Source organism: Anopheles moucheti, unplaced genomic scaffold (genome assembly GCF_943734755.1).
Source record: "Anopheles moucheti unplaced genomic scaffold, idAnoMoucSN_F20_07 scaffold_16_ctg1, whole genome shotgun sequence".
Lineage (NCBI taxonomy): Eukaryota > Metazoa > Arthropoda > Insecta > Diptera > Culicidae > Anopheles > Anopheles moucheti.
In genome coordinates, this window is record NW_026453626.1 from 476,585 (window position 1) to 497,476 (window position 20,892).

The window sequence follows — 20,892 nt, forward strand, 5'->3', positions numbered from 1 at the left end:
TTGATGAACATCGAAGTTAACAACTTTTGTATGAAAAAGTCACTTTTAGTGAAGCTACGTACAAAAGTACTAAGTTTGGATTGGATATTTGATGAATATCGAAGTTAACAACTTTTGTATGAAAAAGTCACTTTTAGTGAAGCTACGTACAAAAGTACTAAGTTTGGATTGAATATTTGATGAACATCGAAGTTAACAACTTTTGTATGAAAAAGTCACTTTTAGTGAAGCTACGTACAAAAGTACTAAGTTTGGATTGGATATTTGATGAATATCGAAGTTAACAACTTTTGTATGAAAAAGTCACTTTTAGTGAAGCTACGTACAAAAGTACTAAGTTTGGATTGGATATTTGATGAACATCGAAGTTAACAACTTTTGTATGAAAAGGTCACTTTTAGTGAAGCTACGTACAAAAGTACTAAGTTTGGATTGGATATTTGATGAATATCGAAGTTAACAACTTTTGTATGAAAAAGTCACTTTTAGTGAAGCTACGTACAAAAGTACTAAGTTTGGATTGGATATTTGATGAATATCGAAGTTAACAACTTTTGTATGAAAAAGTCACTTTTAGTGAAGCTACGTACAAAAGTACTAAGTTTGGATTGAATATTTGATGAACATCGAAGTTAACAACTTTTGTATGAAAAAGTCACTTTTAGTGAAGCTACGTACAAAAGTACTAAGTTTGGATTGGATATTTGATGAACATTGAAGTTAACAACTTTTGTATGAAAAAGTTACTTTTAGTGAAGCTACGTACAAAAGTACTAAGTTTGGATTGGATATTTGATGAACATCGAAGTTAACAACTTTTGTATGAAAAAGTCACTTTTAGTGAAGCTACGTACAAAAGTACTAAGTTTGGATTGGATATTTGATGAACATCGAAGTTAACAACTTTTGTATGAAAAAGTCACTTTTAGTGAAGCTACGTACAAAAGTGCTAAGTTTGGATTGGATATTTGATGAATATCGAAGTTAACAACTTTTGTATGAAAAAGTCACTTTTAGTGAAGCTACGTACAAAAGTACTAAGTTTGGATTGGATATTTGATGAACATCGAAGTTAACAACTTTTGTATGAAAAAGTCACTTTTAGTGAAGCTACGTACAAAAGTACTAAGTTTGGATTGGATATTTGATGAATATCGAAGTTAACAACTTTTGTATGAAAAAGTCACTTTTAGTGAAGCAACGTACAAAAGTACTAAGTTTGGATTGGATATTTGATGAACATCGAAGTTTACAACTTTTGTATGAAAAAGTCACTTTAAGTGAAGCTACGTACAAAAGTACTAAGTTTGGATTGGATATTTGATGAACATCGAAGTTAACAACTTTTGTATGAAAAAGTCACATTTAGTGAAGCTACGTACAAAAGTACTAAGTTTGGATTGGATATTTGATGAACATCGAAGTTAACAACTTTTGTATGAAAAAGTCACTTTTAGTGAAGCTACGTACAAAAGTACTAAGTTTGGATTGGATATTTGATGAACATCGAAGTTAACAACTTTTGTATGAAAAAGTCACTTTTAGTGAAGCTACGTACAAAAGTACTAAGTTTGGGTTGGATATTTGATGAACATCGAAGTTAACAACTTTTGTTTGAAAAAGTCACTTTTAGTGAAGCTACGTACAAAAGTACTAAGTTTGGATTGGATATTTGATGAACATCGAAGTTAACAACTTTTGTATGAAAAAGTCACTTTTAGTGAAGCTACGTACAAAAGTACTAAGTTTGGATTGGATATTTGATGAACATCGAAGTTAACAACTTTTGTATGAAAAAGTCACTTTTAGTGAAGCTACGTACAAAAGTACTAAGTTTGGATTGGATATTTGATGAACATCGAAGTTAACAACTTTTGTATGAAAAAGTCACTTTTAGTGAAGCTACGTACAAAAGTACTAAGTTTGGATTGGATATTTGATGAACATCGAAGTTAACAACTTTTGTATGAAAAAGTCACTTTTAGTGAAGCTACGTACAAAAGTACTAAGTTTGGATTGGATATTTGATGAACATCGAAGTTAACAACTTTTGTATGAAAAAGTCACTTTTAGTGAAGCTACGTACAAAAGTACTAAGTTTGGATTGGATATTTGAGGAATATCGAAGTTAACAACTTTTGTATGAAAAAGTCACTTTTAGTGAAGCTACGTACAAAAGTACTAAGTTTGGATTGGATATTTGATGAACATCGAAGTTAACAACTTTTGTATGAAAAAGTCACTTTTAGTGAAGCTACGTACAAAAGTACTAAGTTTGGATTGGATATTTGATGAACATCGAAGATAACAACTTTTGTATGAAAAAGTCACTTTTAGTGAAGCTACGTACAAAAGTACTAAGTTTGGATTGGATATTTGATGAACATCGAAGTTAACAACTTTTGTATGAAAAAGTCACTTTTAGTGAAGCTACGTACAAAAGTACTAAGTTTGGATTGGATATTTGAGGAATATCGAAGTTAACAACTTTTGTATGAAAAGTCACTTTTAGTGAAGCTACGTACAAAAGTACTAAGTTTGGATTGGATATTTGAGGAATATCGAAGTTAACAACTTTTGTATGAAAAAGTCACTTTTAGTGAAGCTACGTACAAAAGTACTAAGTTTGGATTGGATATTTGAGGAATATCGAAGTTAACAACTTTTGTATGAAAAAGTCACTTTTAGTGAAGCTACGTACAAAAGTACTAAGTTTGGATTGGATATTTGATGAACATCGAAGTTAACAACTTTTGTATGAAAAAGTCACTTTTAGTGAAGCTACGTACAAAAGTACTAAGTTTGGATTGGATATTTGATGAACATCGAAGTTAACAACTTTTGTATGAAAAAGTCACTTTTAGTGAAGCTACGTACAAAAGTACTAAGTTTGGATTGGATATTTGAGGAATATCGAAGTTAACAACTTTTGTATGAAAAAGTCACTTTTAGTGAAGCTACGTACAAAAGTACTAAGTTTGGATTGGATATTTGATGAACATCGAAGTTAACAACTTTTGTATGAAAAAGTCACTTTTAGTGAAGCTACGTACAAAAGTACTAAGTTTGGATTGGATATTTGATGAACATCGAAGTTAACAACTTTTGTTTGAAAAAGTCACTTTTAGTGAAGCTACGTACAAAAGTACTAAGTTTGGATTGGATATTTGATGAACATCGAAGTTAACAACTTTTGTATGAAAAAGTCACTTTTAGTGAAGCTACGTACAAAAGTACTAAGTTTGGATTGGATATTTGATGAACATCGAAGTTAACAACTTTTGTATGAAAAAGTCACTTTTAGTGAAGCTGCATACAAAAGTACTAAGTTTGGATTGGATATTTGATGAACATCGAAGTTAACAACTTTTGTATGAAAAAGTCATTATTAGTGAAGCTGCATACAAAAGTACTAAGTTTGGATTGGATATTTGATGGACATCGAAGTTAACAACTTTTGTATGAAAAAGTCACTTTTAGTGAAGCTGCATACAAAAGTACTAAGTTTGGATTGGATATTTGATGGACATCGAAGTTAACAACTTTTGTATGAAAAAGTCACTTTTAGTGAAGCTGCATACAAAAGTACTAAGTTTGGATTGGATATTTGATGGACATCGAAGTTAACAACTTTTGTATGAAAAAGTCACTTTTAGTGAAGCTGCATACAAAAGTACTAAGTTTGGATTGGATATTTGATGGACATCGAAGTTAACAACTTTTGTATGAAAAAGTCACTTTTAGTGAAGCTGCATACAAAAGTACTAAGTTTGGATTGGATATTTGATGAACATCGAAGTTAACAACTTTTGTATGAAAAAGTCATTATTAGTGAAGCTGCATACAAAAGTACTAAGTTTGGATTGGATATTTGATGGACATCGAAGTTAACAACTTTTGTATGAAAAAGTCACTTTTAGTGAAGCTGCATACAAAAGTACTAAGTTTGGATTGGATATTTGATGAACATCGAAGTTAACAACTTTTGTATGAAAAAGTCACTTTTAGTGAAGCTGCATACAAAAGTACTAAGTTTGGATTGGATATTTGATGAACATCGAAGTTAACAACTTTTGTATGAAAAAGTCACTTTTAGTGAAGCTGCATACAAAAGTACTAAGTTTGGATTGGATATTTGATGAACATCGAAGTTAACAACTTTTGTATGAAAAAGTCACTTTTAGTGAAGCTGCATACAAAAGTACTAAGTTTGGATTGGATATTTGATGAACATCGAAGTTAACAACTTTTGTATGAAAAAGTCACTTTTAGTGAAGCTGCATACAAAAGTACTAAGTTTGGATTGGATATTTGATGGACATCGAAGTTAACAACTTTTGTATGAAAAAGTCACTTTTAGTGAAGCTGCATACAAAAGTACTAAGTTTGGATTGGATATTTGATGAACATCGAAGTTAACAACTTTTGTATGAAAAAGTCACTTTTAGTGAAGCTGCATACAAAAGTACTAAGTTTGGATTGGATATTTGATGAACATCGAAGTTAACAACTTTTGTATGAAAAAGTCACTTTTAGTGAAGCTGCATACAAAAGTACTAAGTTTGGATTGGATATTTGATGAACATCGAAGTTAACAACTTTTGTATGAAAAAGTCACTTTTAGTGAAGCTGCATACAAAAGTACTAAGTTTGGATTGGATATTTGATGAACATCGAAGTTAACAACTTTTGTATGAAAAAGTCACTTTTAGTGAAGCTGCATACAAAAGTACTAAGTTTGGATTGGATATTTGATGAACATCGAAGTTAACAACTTTTGTATGAAAAAGTCACTTTTAGTGAAGCTGCATACAAAAGTACTAAGTTTGGATTGGATATTTGATGAACATCGAAGTTAACAACTTTTGTATGAAAAAGTCACTTTTAGTGAAGCTGCATACAAAAGTACTAAGTTTGGATTGGATATTTGATGAACATCGAAGTTAACAACTTTTGTATGAAAAAGTCACTTTTAGTGAAGCTGCATACAAAAGTACTAAGTTTGGATTGGATATTTGATGAACATCGAAGTTAACAACTTTTGTATGAAAAAGTCATTATTAGTGAAGCTGCATACAAAAGTACTAAGTTTGGATTGGATATTTGATGGACATCGAAGTTAACAACTTTTGTATGAAAAAGTCACTTTTAGTGAAGCTGCATACAAAAGTACTAAGTTTGGATTGGATATTTGATGAACATCGAAGTTAACAACTTTTGTATGAAAAAGTCACTTTTAGTGAAGCTGCATACAAAAGTACTAAGTTTGGATTGGATATTTGATGAACATCGAAGTTAACAACTTTTGTATGAAAAAGTCACTTTTAGTGAAGCTGCATACAAAAGTACTAAGTTTGGATTGGATATTTGATGAACATCGAAGTTAACAACTTTTGTATGAAAAAGTCACTTTTAGTGAAGCTGCATACAAAAGTACTAAGTTTGGATTGGATATTTGATGAACATCGAAGTTAACAACTTTTGTATGAAAAAGTCACTTTTAGTGAAGCTGCATACAAAAGTACTAAGTTTGGATTGGATATTTGATGAACATCGAAGTTAACAACTTTTGTATGAAAAACTCACTTTTAGTGAAGCTGCATACAAAAGTACAAAGTTTGGATTGGATATTTGATGAACATCGAAGTTAACAACTTTTGTATGAAAAAGTCACTTTTAGTGAAGCTGCATACAAAAGTACTAAGTTTGGATTGGATATTTGATGAACATCGAAGTTAACAACTTTTGTATGAAAAACTCACTTTTAGTGAAGCTGCATACAAAAGTACAAAGTTTGGATTGGATATTTGATGAACATCGAAGTTAACAACTTTTGTATGAAAAAGTCACTTTTAGTGAAGCTGCATACAAAAGTACTAAGTTTGGATTGGATATTTGATGAACATCGAAGTTAACAACTTTTGTATGAAAAAGTCATTATTAGTGAAGCTGCATACAAAAGTACTAAGTTTGGATTGGATATTTGATGGACATCGAAGTTAACAACTTTTGTATGAAAAAGTCACTTTTAGTGAAGCTGCATACAAAAGTACTAAGTTTGGATTGGATATTTGATGAACATCGAAGTTAACAACTTTTGTATGAAAAAGTCACTTTTAGTGAAGCTGCATACAAAAGTACTAAGTTTGGATTGGATATTTGATGAACATCGAAGTTAACAACTTTTGTATGAAAAAGTCACTTTTAGTGAAGCTGCATACAAAAGTACTAAGTTTGGATTGGATATTTGATGAACATCGAAGTTAACAACTTTTGTATGAAAAAGTCACTTTTAGTGAAGCTGCATACAAAAGTACTAAGTTTGGATTGGATATTTGATGAACATCGAAGTTAACAACTTTTGTATGAAAAAGTCACTTTTAGTGAAGCTGCATACAAAAGTACTAAGTTTGGATTGGATATTTGATGAACATCGAAGTTAACAACTTTTGTATGAAAAACTCACTTTTAGTGAAGCTGCATACAAAAGTACAAAGTTTGGATTGGATATTTGATGAACATCGAAGTTAACAACTTTTGTATGAAAAAGTCACTTTTAGTGAAGCTGCATACAAAAGTACTAAGTTTGGATTGGATATTTGATGAACATCGAAGTTAACAACTTTTGTATGAAAAACTCACTTTTAGTGAAGCTGCATACAAAAGTACAAAGTTTGGATTGGATATTTGATGAACATCGAAGTTAACAACTTTTGTATGAAAAAGTCACTTTTAGTGAAGCTGCATACAAAAGTACTAAGTTTGGATTGGATATTTGATGAACATCGAAGTTAACAACTTTTGTATGAAAAAGTCACTTTTAGTGAAGCTGCATACAAAAGTACTAAGTTTGGATTGGATATTTGATGGACATCGAAGTTAACAACTTTTGTATGAAAAAGTCACTTTTAGTGAAGCTGCATACAAAAGTACTAAGTTTGGATTGGATATTTGATGAACATCGAAGTTAACAACTTTTGTATGAAAAAGTCACTTTTAGTGAAGCTGCATACAAAAGTACTAAGTTTGGATTGGATATTTGATGAACATCGAAGTTAACAACTTTTGTATGAAAAAGTCACTTTTAGTGAAGCTGCATACAAAAGTACTTAGTTTGGATTGGATATTTGATGAACATCGAAGTTAGCAACTTTTGTATGAAAAAGTCACTTTTAGTGAAGTTGCATACAAAAGTACTAAGTTTGGATTGGATATTTGATGAACATCGAAGTTAACAACTTTTGTATGAAAAAGTCACTTTTAGTGAAGCTACGTACAAAAGTACTAACTTTGGATTGGATATTTGATGAACATCGAAGTTAACAACTTTTGTATGAAAAAGTCACTTTTAATGAAGCTGCATACAAAAGTACTAAGTTTGGATTGGATATTTGATGAACATCGAAGTTAACAACTTTTGTATGAAAAAGTCACTTTTAGTGAAGCTGCATACAAAAGTACTAAGTTTGGATTGGATATTTGATGAACATCGAAGTTAACAACTTTTGTATGAAAAAGTCACTTTTAGTGAAGCTGCATACAAAAGTACTAAGTTTGGATTGGATATTTGATGAACATCGAAGTTTACAACTTTTGTATGAAAAAGTCACTTTTAGTGAAGCTGCATACTGTTGCGAGCAACGGTTCATTTGAACCAACAGCAGCCCGTTCAGTAGGTTTACGCTAGGTGGCGCTCGCGTAGCAGGATCGTGCGCTCTTCTCACGTATTCCCGTTCTGGGAAAACGGGAGAGAATGCCGATAAAAGCAGCGCGCAGGGACAGCTAGGGTCTTTTTCGATACCAGCTTAGGCAAAGGATAGAAGTTTTTTTAACCACGCATTCCACCCCCTATTTACCACATTCATCTAAGAATAAAAAGTGTTAAGAGAAACTATTTGTGTCGGCTTGGCTGTCGAGAAGCGGTTGCTGGACGCGACCTTTGTTGCTGGACGCAACAATTTAAAAAAACTTTTATTGAACGTTCTAAATCACTTCGCGAATTAATTACGCTATTTCCTAACCACGCGTGACGTCTTCGGTAGGACATCGAATCTTTACGTGGCTTCGTTGGAAGGACTCCAAGAGAAAGACAGTGTTAGTGAAGTGCAGTGTTAAGCGAGTGAGAGAATATGGATCAAGTTTGCAGTATTTGCAATGGCGCGAACTTGGATGACGCCGTCGCATGTGATAAGTGCTGCCGATATTATCACCTCGAATGCGTGAACGAGGACGAATCCGTTCACAGCCGTGAATGGATATGCAATTTGTGCACTCCTAGCACACCAGTGGTCGGTAGAAAGGGATTCAACGAGTCTACGATCGCCACACCGACAGTGTATTTTGCCCAACCCGCGGCGATAACGCACGACGAAGAAGTGTCCCGAGGAAGTGAGGAGCCTGCCGCAAGTGCGATGCCGATAACCGCTACGTCATCACCAAACCATGTGGCGCATTCGGATGCACAAACACCTAATGCTAAGCTCGAGGAAATCAGCCGCTGCTTCCATAGGCTGATGGAAGAGCTTGAGTCGAGCCGCGATCAACGGAGAGAGGAGCCTAGTATCGTAGAACGGCTCGAATCGGTGTTAGGGAGCTTCGTGCAGCGAATGGAGAAAAGCAATGGCGCCGAAGCACGTGGTTCCAGTGGTCGACAACCTTTTTCTATGTTCGATGATGAGGGTCTTAGCAGGAGCCAAATTGCCACCCGACAGGCAGTGAAAGGAAAATTGCCTTTATTCTCAGGCAATCCCGACGAGTGGCTTATGTTTGAATCGTGTTACAACGAAACTACACGGCTTTGCGGATTCACCGATGGAGAAAATACGATACGCCTTCAACAAGCGTTAAAAGGCAAGGCGCTAAAAGCAGTGCAGTGCCGCCTTCGGGAAAAGGATAACCTCAAAGAAGTTCTCGAAACTTTAAAATCGATGTACGGTCGGCCAGAGATCGTGGTGAGTACCCTGTTGGACCAGGTAAGACGCCAAACGCCTCCAAAGGGCGATAAACTGGACACGTTAATCGACTTTGCTATTTCGGTAGAAGAAATATGCGCAACGCTAAGGTCTAGTGATGTTGAAAATCGTTTCGATGGACCTTTGCTGCAGGAGTTAGTCGATCGGCTTCCACCGTTCGTTCGACTGCAATGGGGCATACACTGCGCAACTACTTCGCAGACTACGTTACAGGAGTTCGGAAAGTGGATTAAAATAATAAAAAAAGGAGCGCTTCATGTAACACCTCCCTCCCCCAGCACCGAAAGCCGTAAGCGCGTTAACACGCACGTGGTACAACCGAAACCAGACCAACGATGTGCCTGTGACAAAGGATGCAGAAACCCAGCTGATTGTGATGCATACAACAAAATGAGTGTGACGGAACGCTGGAACCTGATAAGACAAAACTCGTGGTGCAAACATTGTCTTAAAAGGCATCGGAACCCGTGTCGTGAATCCCGCGTCTGTGCAAAGGACAATTGTACAGCGCGACACCATCCAACGCTGCATAATTCTAATTCGGTCTCAGGTAAAGCAATCACTAATTTCTCTCACTCTACCACAGCGGAAAGTGATGTCCTGCTCAGACACGTACCAGTCGTGCTACACGCAGGAGATAAAACGATACACACGGTAGCCTTGCTGGACGAAGGCGCCTCAGTTTCGTTAATGGAGCATTCGCTAATGGAAGAGCTTGGTGTGTCGGGAACCTTGCGGCCGCTCTGCCTGAAGTGGACCGGAGGACAGCATCGGTATGAAAATAAGTCAATGGATGTGAGTATTGGAATATCAGGCATCAGGGGCAACGATCACGTGTATGAGATACCCGTACGGACAGTACATCGACTGGGTTTGCCGGCACAGCGGATTAAACCGAATGAACTACGAGCAGCCTACAAACACCTGTCATCACTCCCTTTGTCATCGTACCGAGATACACCACCGAAGCTCCTGATAGGTATGAATAATTACCACATTACCGTACCACTAAAGACTGTCGAAGGATCCGCAAATGAACCCATCGCCACAAAAACTCGATTGGGATGGACAATTTCCGGAAGTATTTCTCCACAGGTAGTTTCAAATAACGCAAAGGTAGTAGCCGCCCACTCGATTGAAATATGCGAATGCCAAAATATCGATACGAAGATCGACGCCGCACTTAAAGGAGGTTTTGCACTTGACGATCCGTACAACAGGCAACACGTGAGTACCAATTCTAAAAATGAAGAAAGAGCAATAGCAATACTTACAAACAACACTAAACTTGTAAATGAAAGATACGTTACCGCGTTGTTATGGCGTTACGATGATGTCAAATTACCCAATAATCGCTCGATGGCTTTGAAACGACTTACCTGTTTAGAACGCCGAATGGCAAAGGAGACTTACATTAAAATAAAGATGGATCAGATATTAGCCGATCATGTGAAGAAAGGTTATATCAGAAAACTCACAGATCAAGAGAAAAAGACAGCACATCCTCGAAAGTGGTATCTACCTATTTTCCCGGTAGTAAATCCAAACAAACCAGGCAAAGTGCGTATTGTATGGGACGCAGCAGCATCAGTAAATGGAGTATCTCTAAACTCTATGCTCCTTACCGGACCCGATCTTCTAGCACCATTAACGTCCGTATTATGCCGCTTTAGAGAATTTAGAATCGCTATGGCAGCAGACATACAAGAAATGTACCACCAGGTCTTGATCAACGAAGAAGATCAAAACAGCCAAAGGTTTTTGTGGAAAAGCGATGCATCGCAAGAGGAACCCGATGAATATGTCATGATGAGAATGACTTTTGGGGCAGCGTGTTCGCCCAGCTGCGCGCAATTCGTAAAAAATGCAAACGCTGATAGATATGCAGAACAATTCCCCCTAGCCGTCGAATGCATTAAAGCAGATCATTACGTCGACGATATGTTAACAAGTGTAGAAACACTAGATGAAGCTATAAAGCTAGCGAAAGAAGTAACTTACATCCAGTCGCAAGGCGGTTTTAAACTACACAATTGGATGGCTAACAAAAATGAAATTTTACAAGCCGTTGGAGGTAACGGAAACCGTATGAAAGATATGACGCTAGACCAATCAATTGCAACGCAAAAAGTACTTGGCATGTGGTGGGATGCTCATAGTGACACCTTCCAGTTTAAATTGCCGAATAAAGGACAAGAGGTCTTACAGGGAGAAATAATACCAACCAAGCGACAACTCTTAAGCGTGCTAATGACAATTTTCGATCCACTTGGCTTGATCGGAGCCTTCATGCTGTTTCTAAAAGTGTTGCTTCAAGAAGTGTGGCGCGCCGGTACAGGATGGGATGAGAAAATTCCTACTAACTTGGAATGCAAATGGAAGAAATGGCTCGCATGCCTACCTGAGCTTCAAAAGCTTTCAGTGCCAAGATGTTACCGTATCACCACCGACCTTAGTAGTTGTACCACTCAATTACATGTATTCGTCGATGCTGGCAAAGATGGGTATGCTGCAGTTGCATATTTTAGAATCGAGTCAAATGGTCAACGCGAAGTAGCCTTAATCGGTGGAAAAACGAGAGTAGCTCCTCTGAAGTATATATCCATCCCTCGTTTAGAACTTCAAGCAGCCGTTTTAGGCATACGTCTGGCTAAAATCATTGAGAAGGCACATAGAATCCCAATTCATCGCCGATTCCTATGGACGGATTCAAAAGATGTGCTATGTTGGCTCAATTCAGACCATAGACGCTACAGTATATATGTAGCTCACAGAGTAGGAGAGATTTTGGAAAATTCTACGTTAAATGAGTGGCATTGGGTACCTACAACTTTAAACGTCGCCGATGAGGGCACAAAATGGTCAAACCTTGACCCACACACTACTTTCACCCACTGGTTTAACGGTCCTAGTTTCTTAGTGAAACCCGAGGATGAGTGGGACATGCCGACACTGAAGGTTCAATCGACTGATGAAGAAATGCGTCAAACCATCACAGTTCACCAGGTTGTGCATCCTGTAATCAGCATCGAACGATTTTCCCGCTGGAGAAGATTGCAACGGGCAGTTGCGTACGTTTGGCGTTTCATAAATAACGCACGCCAACCAAAAGCGTTGCGTGTCAAGGGACCTCTAACGCACTTGGAGTTGCAACAAGCAGAACGCACAGTTCTAATACAAGCCCAGTATCAGGAATACCCAGATGAGTATAGGATCCTGCAAGAGGGGCTGGCGGACACTAAAACGAAAAGAATTAATCTTAAGAAAAGTAGTCCTCTTTTTAGGCGAAGCCCTTACCTGGATGAAGATGGAGTCATACGGCTACACGGACGCATCGATGCTTGCCAGCACATCAGTGACGAAATGAAACGGCCCATCATCCTGCCGAAAACCGGTCACCTCACGGACCTGATTATCGATGATTATCATCGACGGTACCAACATGCAAATCATCAAACCGTGATGAACGAAGTACGACAAAAATTCGACGTTCCGGCTTTGAGAAGCGCTTGCCATAGGATACGGAACAACTGCGCAACGTGCAAGATCCGTAACGCTACACCTACGGTGCCAATGATGAGTGGGCTTCCCGCCGCCCGTCTTTCTCCATTCTGTAGACCATTCTCATTTACGGGAATCGACTACTTCGGACCATTCCTCGTCGCTGTTGGACGGAGACAGGAAAAGCGCTGGGGTGTATTGTTCACCTGCTTAACCATCCGAGCGATACACATCGAAGTGGCATCCAGCCTGTCAACCAGCTCCTGCATAATCGCGTTAAGAAACTTCATCGCCCGGCGCGGTACCCCATTGGAGATCTACTCGGATAAGGGTACCAACTTCATAGGTGCAAATCGAGAACTGAAGGAAGCCATAGCCAAGATAAACACCAACGAGCTGATTGAAGTAATGCACCTTCCGGACACGAAATGGAACTTCAACCCGCCGGCTGCCCCACATTTTGGCGGGGCATGGGAGAGATTAGTGCAAACCGTGAAGCACACGCTGAACAACATGCGTTTTACACGTACTCCATCTGATGCGGTGTTTACAAACTGGTTGATAGAGGTCGAAATGATTGTAAACTCGAGACCGCTTACACAGGTTCCGGTAGAAAATGAAGAAGAAGCACCATTGACTCCAAACCACTTTATTTTAGGATCGTCGGCTGGGACCAAACCTCTAAGCATCTTAGACGATTCAGCAGCTTGCCTACGAAACAACTGGAAAGCATCACAGGCTTACGCGAACGTTTTCTGGCGCAGATGGGTCGCCTCATATCTACCGACTCTTACCAGACGAAGTAAGTGGTTCCAGACGCAGCGAACCTTGAAGGAAGACGATCTAGTCTTGATTGTGGACGACAACCTCCCGCGCGGATGCTGGCCGAAGGGACGCGTGGTACGGACGGTACCTTCGAAAGACGGAGAAATACGGCGAGTACACGTAAAATTGGCAAACGGAAAGGTTTTAGAGCGCCCGGCAGTGAAAATAGCTGTTGTTGACATCGAACCACGAGATGGTGTTTTGACAGTTCAAAACACCGGGGTCCAGTGTTGCGAGCAACGGTTCATTTGAACCAACAGCAGCCCGTTCAGTAGGTTTACGCTAGGTGGCGCTCGCGTAGCAGGATCGTGCGCTCTTCTCACGTATTCCCGTTCTGGGAAAACGGGAGAGAATGCCGATAAAAGCAGCGCGCAGGGACAGCTAGGGTCTTTTTCGATACCAGCTTAGGCAAAGGATAGAAGTTTTTTTAACGCCCGCCCTATTCCCTCTCTTAAACTAACACGAGAGATACACTCTCCTTTAGAATAAAAGTGTTAAAAGAAGCTATTAGTGTCGCCTTTGCGGTAGAGAAGCGGTCGCTGGACGCGACCTTTGTTGCTGGACGCAACATCGAAGTTAACAACTTTTGTATGAAAAAGTCACTTTTAGTGAAGCTGCATACAAAAGTACTAAGTTTGGATTGGATATTTGATGAACATCGAAGTTAACAACTTTTGTATGAAAAAGTCACTTTTAGTGAAGCTGCATACAAAAGTACTAAGTTTGGATTGGATATTTGATGAACATCGAAGTTAACAACTTTTGTATGAAAAAGTCACTTTTAGTGAAGCTGCATACAAAAGTACTTAGTTTGGATTGGATATTTGATGAACATCGAAGTTAGCAACTTTTGTATGAAAAAGTCACTTTTAGTGAAGTTGCATACAAAAGTACTAAGTTTGGATTGGATATTTGATGAACATCGAAGTTAACAACTTTTGTATGAAAAAGTCACTTTTAGTGAAGCTACGTACAAAAGTACTAACTTTGGATTGGATATTTGATGAACATCGAAGTTAACAACTTTTGTATGAAAAAGTCACTTTTAATGAAGCTGCATACAAAAGTACTAAGTTTGGATTGGATATTTGATGAACATCGAAGTTAACAACTTTTGTATGAAAAAGTCACTTTTAGTGAAGCTGCATACAAAAGTACTAAGTTTGGATTGGATATTTGATGAACATCGAAGTTAACAACTTTTGTATGAAAAAGTCACTTTTAGTGAAGCTGCATACAAAAGTACTAAGTTTGGATTGGATATTTGATGAACATCGAAGTTTACAACTTTTGTATGAAAAAGTCACTTTTAGTGAAGCTGCATACTGTTGCGAGCAACGGTTCATTTGAACCAACAGCAGCCCGTTCAGTAGGTTTACGCTAGGTGGCGCTCGCGTAGCAGGATCGTGCGCTCTTCTCACGTATTCCCGTTCTGGGAAAACGGGAGAGAATGCCGATAAAAGCAGCGCGCAGGGACAGCTAGGGTCTTTTTCGATACCAGCTTAGGCAAAGGATAGAAGTTTTTTTAACCACGCATTCCACCCCCTATTTACCACATTCATCTAAGAATAAAAAGTGTTAAGAGAAACTATTTGTGTCGGCTTGGCTGTCGAGAAGCGGTTGCTGGACGCGACCTTTGTTGCTGGACGCAACAATTTAAAAAAACTTTTATTGAACGTTCTAAATCACTTCGCGAATTAATTACGCTATTTCCTAACCACGCGTGACGTCTTCGGTAGGACATCGAATCTTTACGTGGCTTCGTTGGAAGGACTCCAAGAGAAAGACAGTGTTAGTGAAGTGCAGTGTTAAGCGAGTGAGAGAATATGGATCAAGTTTGCAGTATTTGCAATGGCGCGAACTTGGATGACGCCGTCGCATGTGATAAGTGCTGCCGATATTATCACCTCGAATGCGTGAACGAGGACGAATCCGTTCACAGCCGTGAATGGATATGCAATTTGTGCACTCCTAGCACACCAGTGGTCGGTAGAAAGGGATTCAACGAGTCTACGATCGCCACACCGACAGTGTATTTTGCCCAACCCGCGGCGATAACGCACGACGAAGAAGTGTCCCGAGGAAGTGAGGAGCCTGCCGCAAGTGCGATGCCGATAACCGCTACGTCATCACCAAACCATGTGGCGCATTCGGATGCACAAACACCTAATGCTAAGCTCGAGGAAATCAGCCGCTGCTTCCATAGGCTGATGGAAGAGCTTGAGTCGAGCCGCGATCAACGGAGAGAGGAGCCTAGTATCGTAGAACGGCTCGAATCGGTGTTAGGGAGCTTCGTGCAGCGAATGGAGAAAAGCAATGGCGCCGAAGCACGTGGTTCCAGTGGTCGACAACCTTTTTCTATGTTCGATGATGAGGGTCTTAGCAGGAGCCAAATTGCCACCCGACAGGCAGTGAAAGGAAAATTGCCTTTATTCTCAGGCAATCCCGACGAGTGGCTTATGTTTGAATCGTGTTACAACGAAACTACACGGCTTTGCGGATTCACCGATGGAGAAAATACGATACGCCTTCAACAAGCGTTAAAAGGCAAGGCGCTAAAAGCAGTGCAGTGCCGCCTTCGGGAAAAGGATAACCTCAAAGAAGTTCTCGAAACTTTAAAATCGATGTACGGTCGGCCAGAGATCGTGGTGAGTACCCTGTTGGACCAGGTAAGACGCCAAACGCCTCCAAAGGGCGATAAACTGGACACGTTAATCGACTTTGCTATTTCGGTAGAAGAAATATGCGCAACGCTAAGGTCTAGTGATGTTGAAAATCGTTTCGATGGACCTTTGCTGCAGGAGTTAGTCGATCGGCTTCCACCGTTCGTTCGACTGCAATGGGGCATACACTGCGCAACTACTTCGCAGACTACGTTACAGGAGTTCGGAAAGTGGATTAAAATAATAAAAAAAGGAGCGCTTCATGTAACACCTCCCTCCCCCAGCACCGAAAGCCGTAAGCGCGTTAACACGCACGTGGTACAACCGAAACCAGACCAACGATGTGCCTGTGACAAAGGATGCAGAAACCCAGCTGATTGTGATGCATACAACAAAATGAGTGTGACGGAACGCTGGAACCTGATAAGACAAAACTCGTGGTGCAAACATTGTCTTAAAAGGCATCGGAACCCGTGTCGTGAATCCCGCGTCTGTGCAAAGGACAATTGTACAGCGCGACACCATCCAACGCTGCATAATTCTAATTCGGTCTCAGGTAAAGCAATCACTAATTTCTCTCACTCTACCACAGCGGAAAGTGATGTCCTGCTCAGACACGTACCAGTCGTGCTACACGCAGGAGATAAAACGATACACACGGTAGCCTTGCTGGACGAAGGCGCCTCAGTTTCGTTAATGGAGCATTCGCTAATGGAAGAGCTTGGTGTGTCGGGAACCTTGCGGCCGCTCTGCCTGAAGTGGACCGGAGGACAGCATCGGTATGAAAATAAGTCAATGGATGTGAGTATTGGAATATCAGGCATCAGGGGCAACGATCACGTGTATGAGATACCCGTACGGACAGTACATCGACTGGGTTTGCCGGCACAGCGGATTAAACCGAATGAACTACGAGCAGCCTACAAACACCTGTCATCACTCCCTTTGTCATCGTACCGAGATACACCACCGAAGCTCCTGATAGGTATGAATAATTACCACATTACCGTACCACTAAAGACTGTCGAAGGATCCGCAAATGAACCCATCGCCACAAAAACTCGATTGGGATGGACAATTTCCGGAAGTATTTCTCCACAGGTAGTTTCAAATAACGCAAAGGTAGTAGCCGCCCACTCGATTGAAATATGCGAATGCCAAAATATCGATACGAAGATCGACGCCGCACTTAAAGGAGGTTTTGCACTTGACGATCCGTACAACAGGCAACACGTGAGTACCAATTCTAAAAATGAAGAAAGAGCAATAGCAATACTTACAAACAACACTAAACTTGTAAATGAAAGATACGTTACCGCGTTGTTATGGCGTTACGATGATGTCAAATTACCCAATAATCGCTCGATGGCTTTGAAACGACTTACCTGTTTAGAACGCCGAATGGCAAAGGAGACTTACATTAAAATAAAGATGGATCAGATATTAGCCGATCATGTGAAGAAAGGTTATATCAGAAAACTCACAGATCAAGAGAAAAAGACAGCACATCCTCGAAAGTGGTATCTACCTATTTTCCCGGTAGTAAATCCAAACAAACCAGGCAAAGTGCGTATTGTATGGGACGCAGCAGCATCAGTAAATGGAGTATCTCTAAACTCTATGCTCCTTACCGGACCCGATCTTCTAGCACCATTAACGTCCGTATTATGCCGCTTTAGAGAATTTAGAATCGCTATGGCAGCAGACATACAAGAAATGTACCACCAGGTCTTGATCAACGAAGAAGATCAAAACAGCCAAAGGTTTTTGTGGAAAAGCGATGCATCGCAAGAGGAACCCGATGAATATGTCATGATGAGAATGACTTTTGGGGCAGCGTGTTCGCCCAGCTGCGCGCAATTCGTAAAAAATGCAAACGCTGATAGATATGCAGAACAATTCCCCCTAGCCGTCGAATGCATTAAAGCAGATCATTACGTCGACGATATGTTAACAAGTGTAGAAACACTAGATGAAGCTATAAAGCTAGCGAAAGAAGTAACTTACATCCAGTCGCAAGGCGGTTTTAAACTACACAATTGGATGGCTAACAAAAATGAAATTTTACAAGCCGTTGGAGGTAACGGAAACCGTATGAAAGATATGACGCTAGACCAATCAATTGCAACGCAAAAAGTACTTGGCATGTGGTGGGATGCTCATAGTGACACCTTCCAGTTTAAATTGCCGAATAAAGGACAAGAGGTCTTACAGGGAGAAATAATACCAACCAAGCGACAACTCTTAAGCGTGCTAATGACAATTTTCGATCCACTTGGCTTGATCGGAGCCTTCATGCTGTTTCTAAAAGTGTTGCTTCAAGAAGTGTGGCGCGCCGGTACAGGATGGGATGAGAAAATTCCTACTAACTTGGAATGCAAATGGAAGAAATGGCTCGCATGCCTACCTGAGCTTCAAAAGCTTTCAGTGCCAAGATGTTACCGTATCACCACCGACCTTAGTAGTTGTACCACTCAATTACATGTATTCGTCGATGCTGGCAAAGATGGGTATGCTGCAGTTGCATATTTTAGAATCGAGTCAAATGGTCAACGCGAAGTAGCCTTAATCGGTGGAAAAACGAGAGTAGCTCCTCTGAAGTATATATCCATCCCTCGTTTAGAACTTCAAGCAGCCGTTTTAGGCATACGTCTGGCTAAAATCATTGAGAAGGCACATAGAATCCCAATTCATCGCCGATTCCTATGGACGGATTCAAAAGATGTGCTATGTTGGCTCAATTCAGACCATAGACGCTACAGTATATATGTAGCTCACAGAGTAGGAGAGATTTTGGAAAATTCTACGTTAAATGAGTGGCATTGGGTACCTACAACTTTAAACGTCGCCGATGAGGGCACAAAATGGTCAAACCTTGACCCACACACTACTTTCACCCACTGGTTTAACGGTCCTAGTTTCTTAGTGAAACCCGAGGATGAGTGGGACATGCCGACACTGAAGGTTCAATCGACTGATGAAGAAATGCGTCAAACCATCACAGTTCACCAGGTTGTGCATCCTGTAATCAGCATCGAACGATTTTCCCGCTGGAGAAGATTGCAACGGGCAGTTGCGTACGTTTGGCGTTTCATAAATAACGCACGCCAACCAAAAGCGTTGCGTGTCAAGGGACCTCTAACGCACTTGGAGTTGCAACAAGCAGAACGCACAGTTCTAATACAAGCCCAGTATCAGGAATACCCAGATGAGTATAGGATCCTGCAAGAGGGGCTGGCGGACACTAAAACGAAAAGAATTAATCTTAAGAAAAGTAGTCCTCTTTTTAGGCGAAGCCCTTACCTGGATGAAGATGGAGTCATACGGCTACACGGACGCATCGATGCTTGCCAGCACATCAGTGACGAAATGAAACGGCCCATCATCCTGCCGAAAACCGGTCACCTCACGGACCTGATTATCGATGATTATCATCGACGGTACCAACATGCAAATCATCAAACCGTGATGAACGAAGTACGACAAAAATTCGACGTTCCGGCTTTGAGAAGCGCTTGCCATAGGATACGGAACAACTGCGCAACGTGCAAGATCCGTAACGCTACACCTACGGTGCCAATGATGAGTGGGCTTCCCGCCGCCCGTCTTTCTCCATTCTGTAGACCATTCTCATTTACGGGAATCGACTACTTCGGACCATTCCTCGTCGCTGTTGGACGGAGACAGGAAAAGCGCTGGGGTGTATTGTTCACCTGCTTAACCATCCGAGCGATACACATCGAAGTGGCATCCAGCCTGTCAACCAGCTCCTGCATAATCGCGTTAAGAAACTTCATCGCCCGGCGCGGTACCCCATTGGAGATCTACTCGGATAAGGGTACCAACTTCATAGGTGCAAATCGAGAACTGAAGGAAGCCATAGCCAAGATAAACACCAACGAGCTGATTGAAGTAATGCACCTTCCGGACACGAAATGGAACTTCAACCCGCCGGCTGCCCCACATTTTGGCGGGGCATGGGAGAGATTAGTGCAAACCGTGAAGCACACGCTGAACAACATGCGTTTTACACGTACTCCATCTGATGCGGTGTTTACAAACTGGTTGATAGAGGTCGAAATGATTGTAAACTCGAGACCGCTTACACAGGTTCCGGTAGAAAATGAAGAAGAAGCACCATTGACTCCAAACCACTTTATTTTAGGATCGTCGGCTGGGACCAAACCTCTAAGCATCTTAGACGATTCAGCAGCTTGCCTACGAAACAACTGGAAAGCATCACAGGCTTACGCGAACGTTTTCTGGCGCAGATGGGTCGCCTCATATCTACCGACTCTTACCAGACGAAGTAAGTGGTTCCAGACGCAGCGAACCTTGAAGGAAGACGATCTAGTCTTGATTGTGGACGACAACCTCCCGCGCGGATGCTGGCCGAAGGGACGCGTGGTACGGACGGTACCTTCGAAAGACGGAGAAATACGGCGAGTACACGTAAAATTGGCAAACGGAAAGGTTTTAGAGCGCCCGGCAGTGAAAATAGCTGTTGTTGACATCGAACCACGAGATGGTGTTTTGACAGTTCAAAACACCGGGGTCCAGTGTTGCGAGCAACGGTTCATTTGAACCAACAGCAGCCCGTTCAGTAGGTTTACGCTAGGTGGCGCTCGCGTAGCAGGATCGTGCGCTCTTCTCACGTATTCCCGTTCTGGGAAAACGGGAGAGAATGCCGATAAAAGCAGCGCGCAGGGACAGCTAGGGTCTTTTTCGATACCAGCTTAGGCAAAGGATAGAAGTTTTTTTAACGCCCGCCCTATTCCCTCTCTTAAACTAACACGAGAGATACACTCTCCTTTAGAATAAAAGTGTTAAAAGAAGCTATTAGTGTCGCCTTTGCGGTAGAGAAGCGGTCGCTGGACGCGACCTTTGTTGCTGGACGCAACATCGAAGTTAACAACTTTTGTATGAAAAAG

General features: G+C 40.6%; 2 pseudogenes; both read right to left on the reverse strand.

The window, feature by feature from the left end:
- Nucleotides 1–12,613: 12,613 nt before the first annotated feature.
- Nucleotides 12,614–13,162, reverse strand: LOC128309257 (uncharacterized; annotated as a pseudogene).
- A 6,446-nt stretch (nucleotides 13,163–19,608) lies between these two features.
- Nucleotides 19,609–20,157, reverse strand: LOC128309258 (uncharacterized; annotated as a pseudogene).
- Between the last annotated feature and the right edge of the window lie 735 nt (nucleotides 20,158–20,892).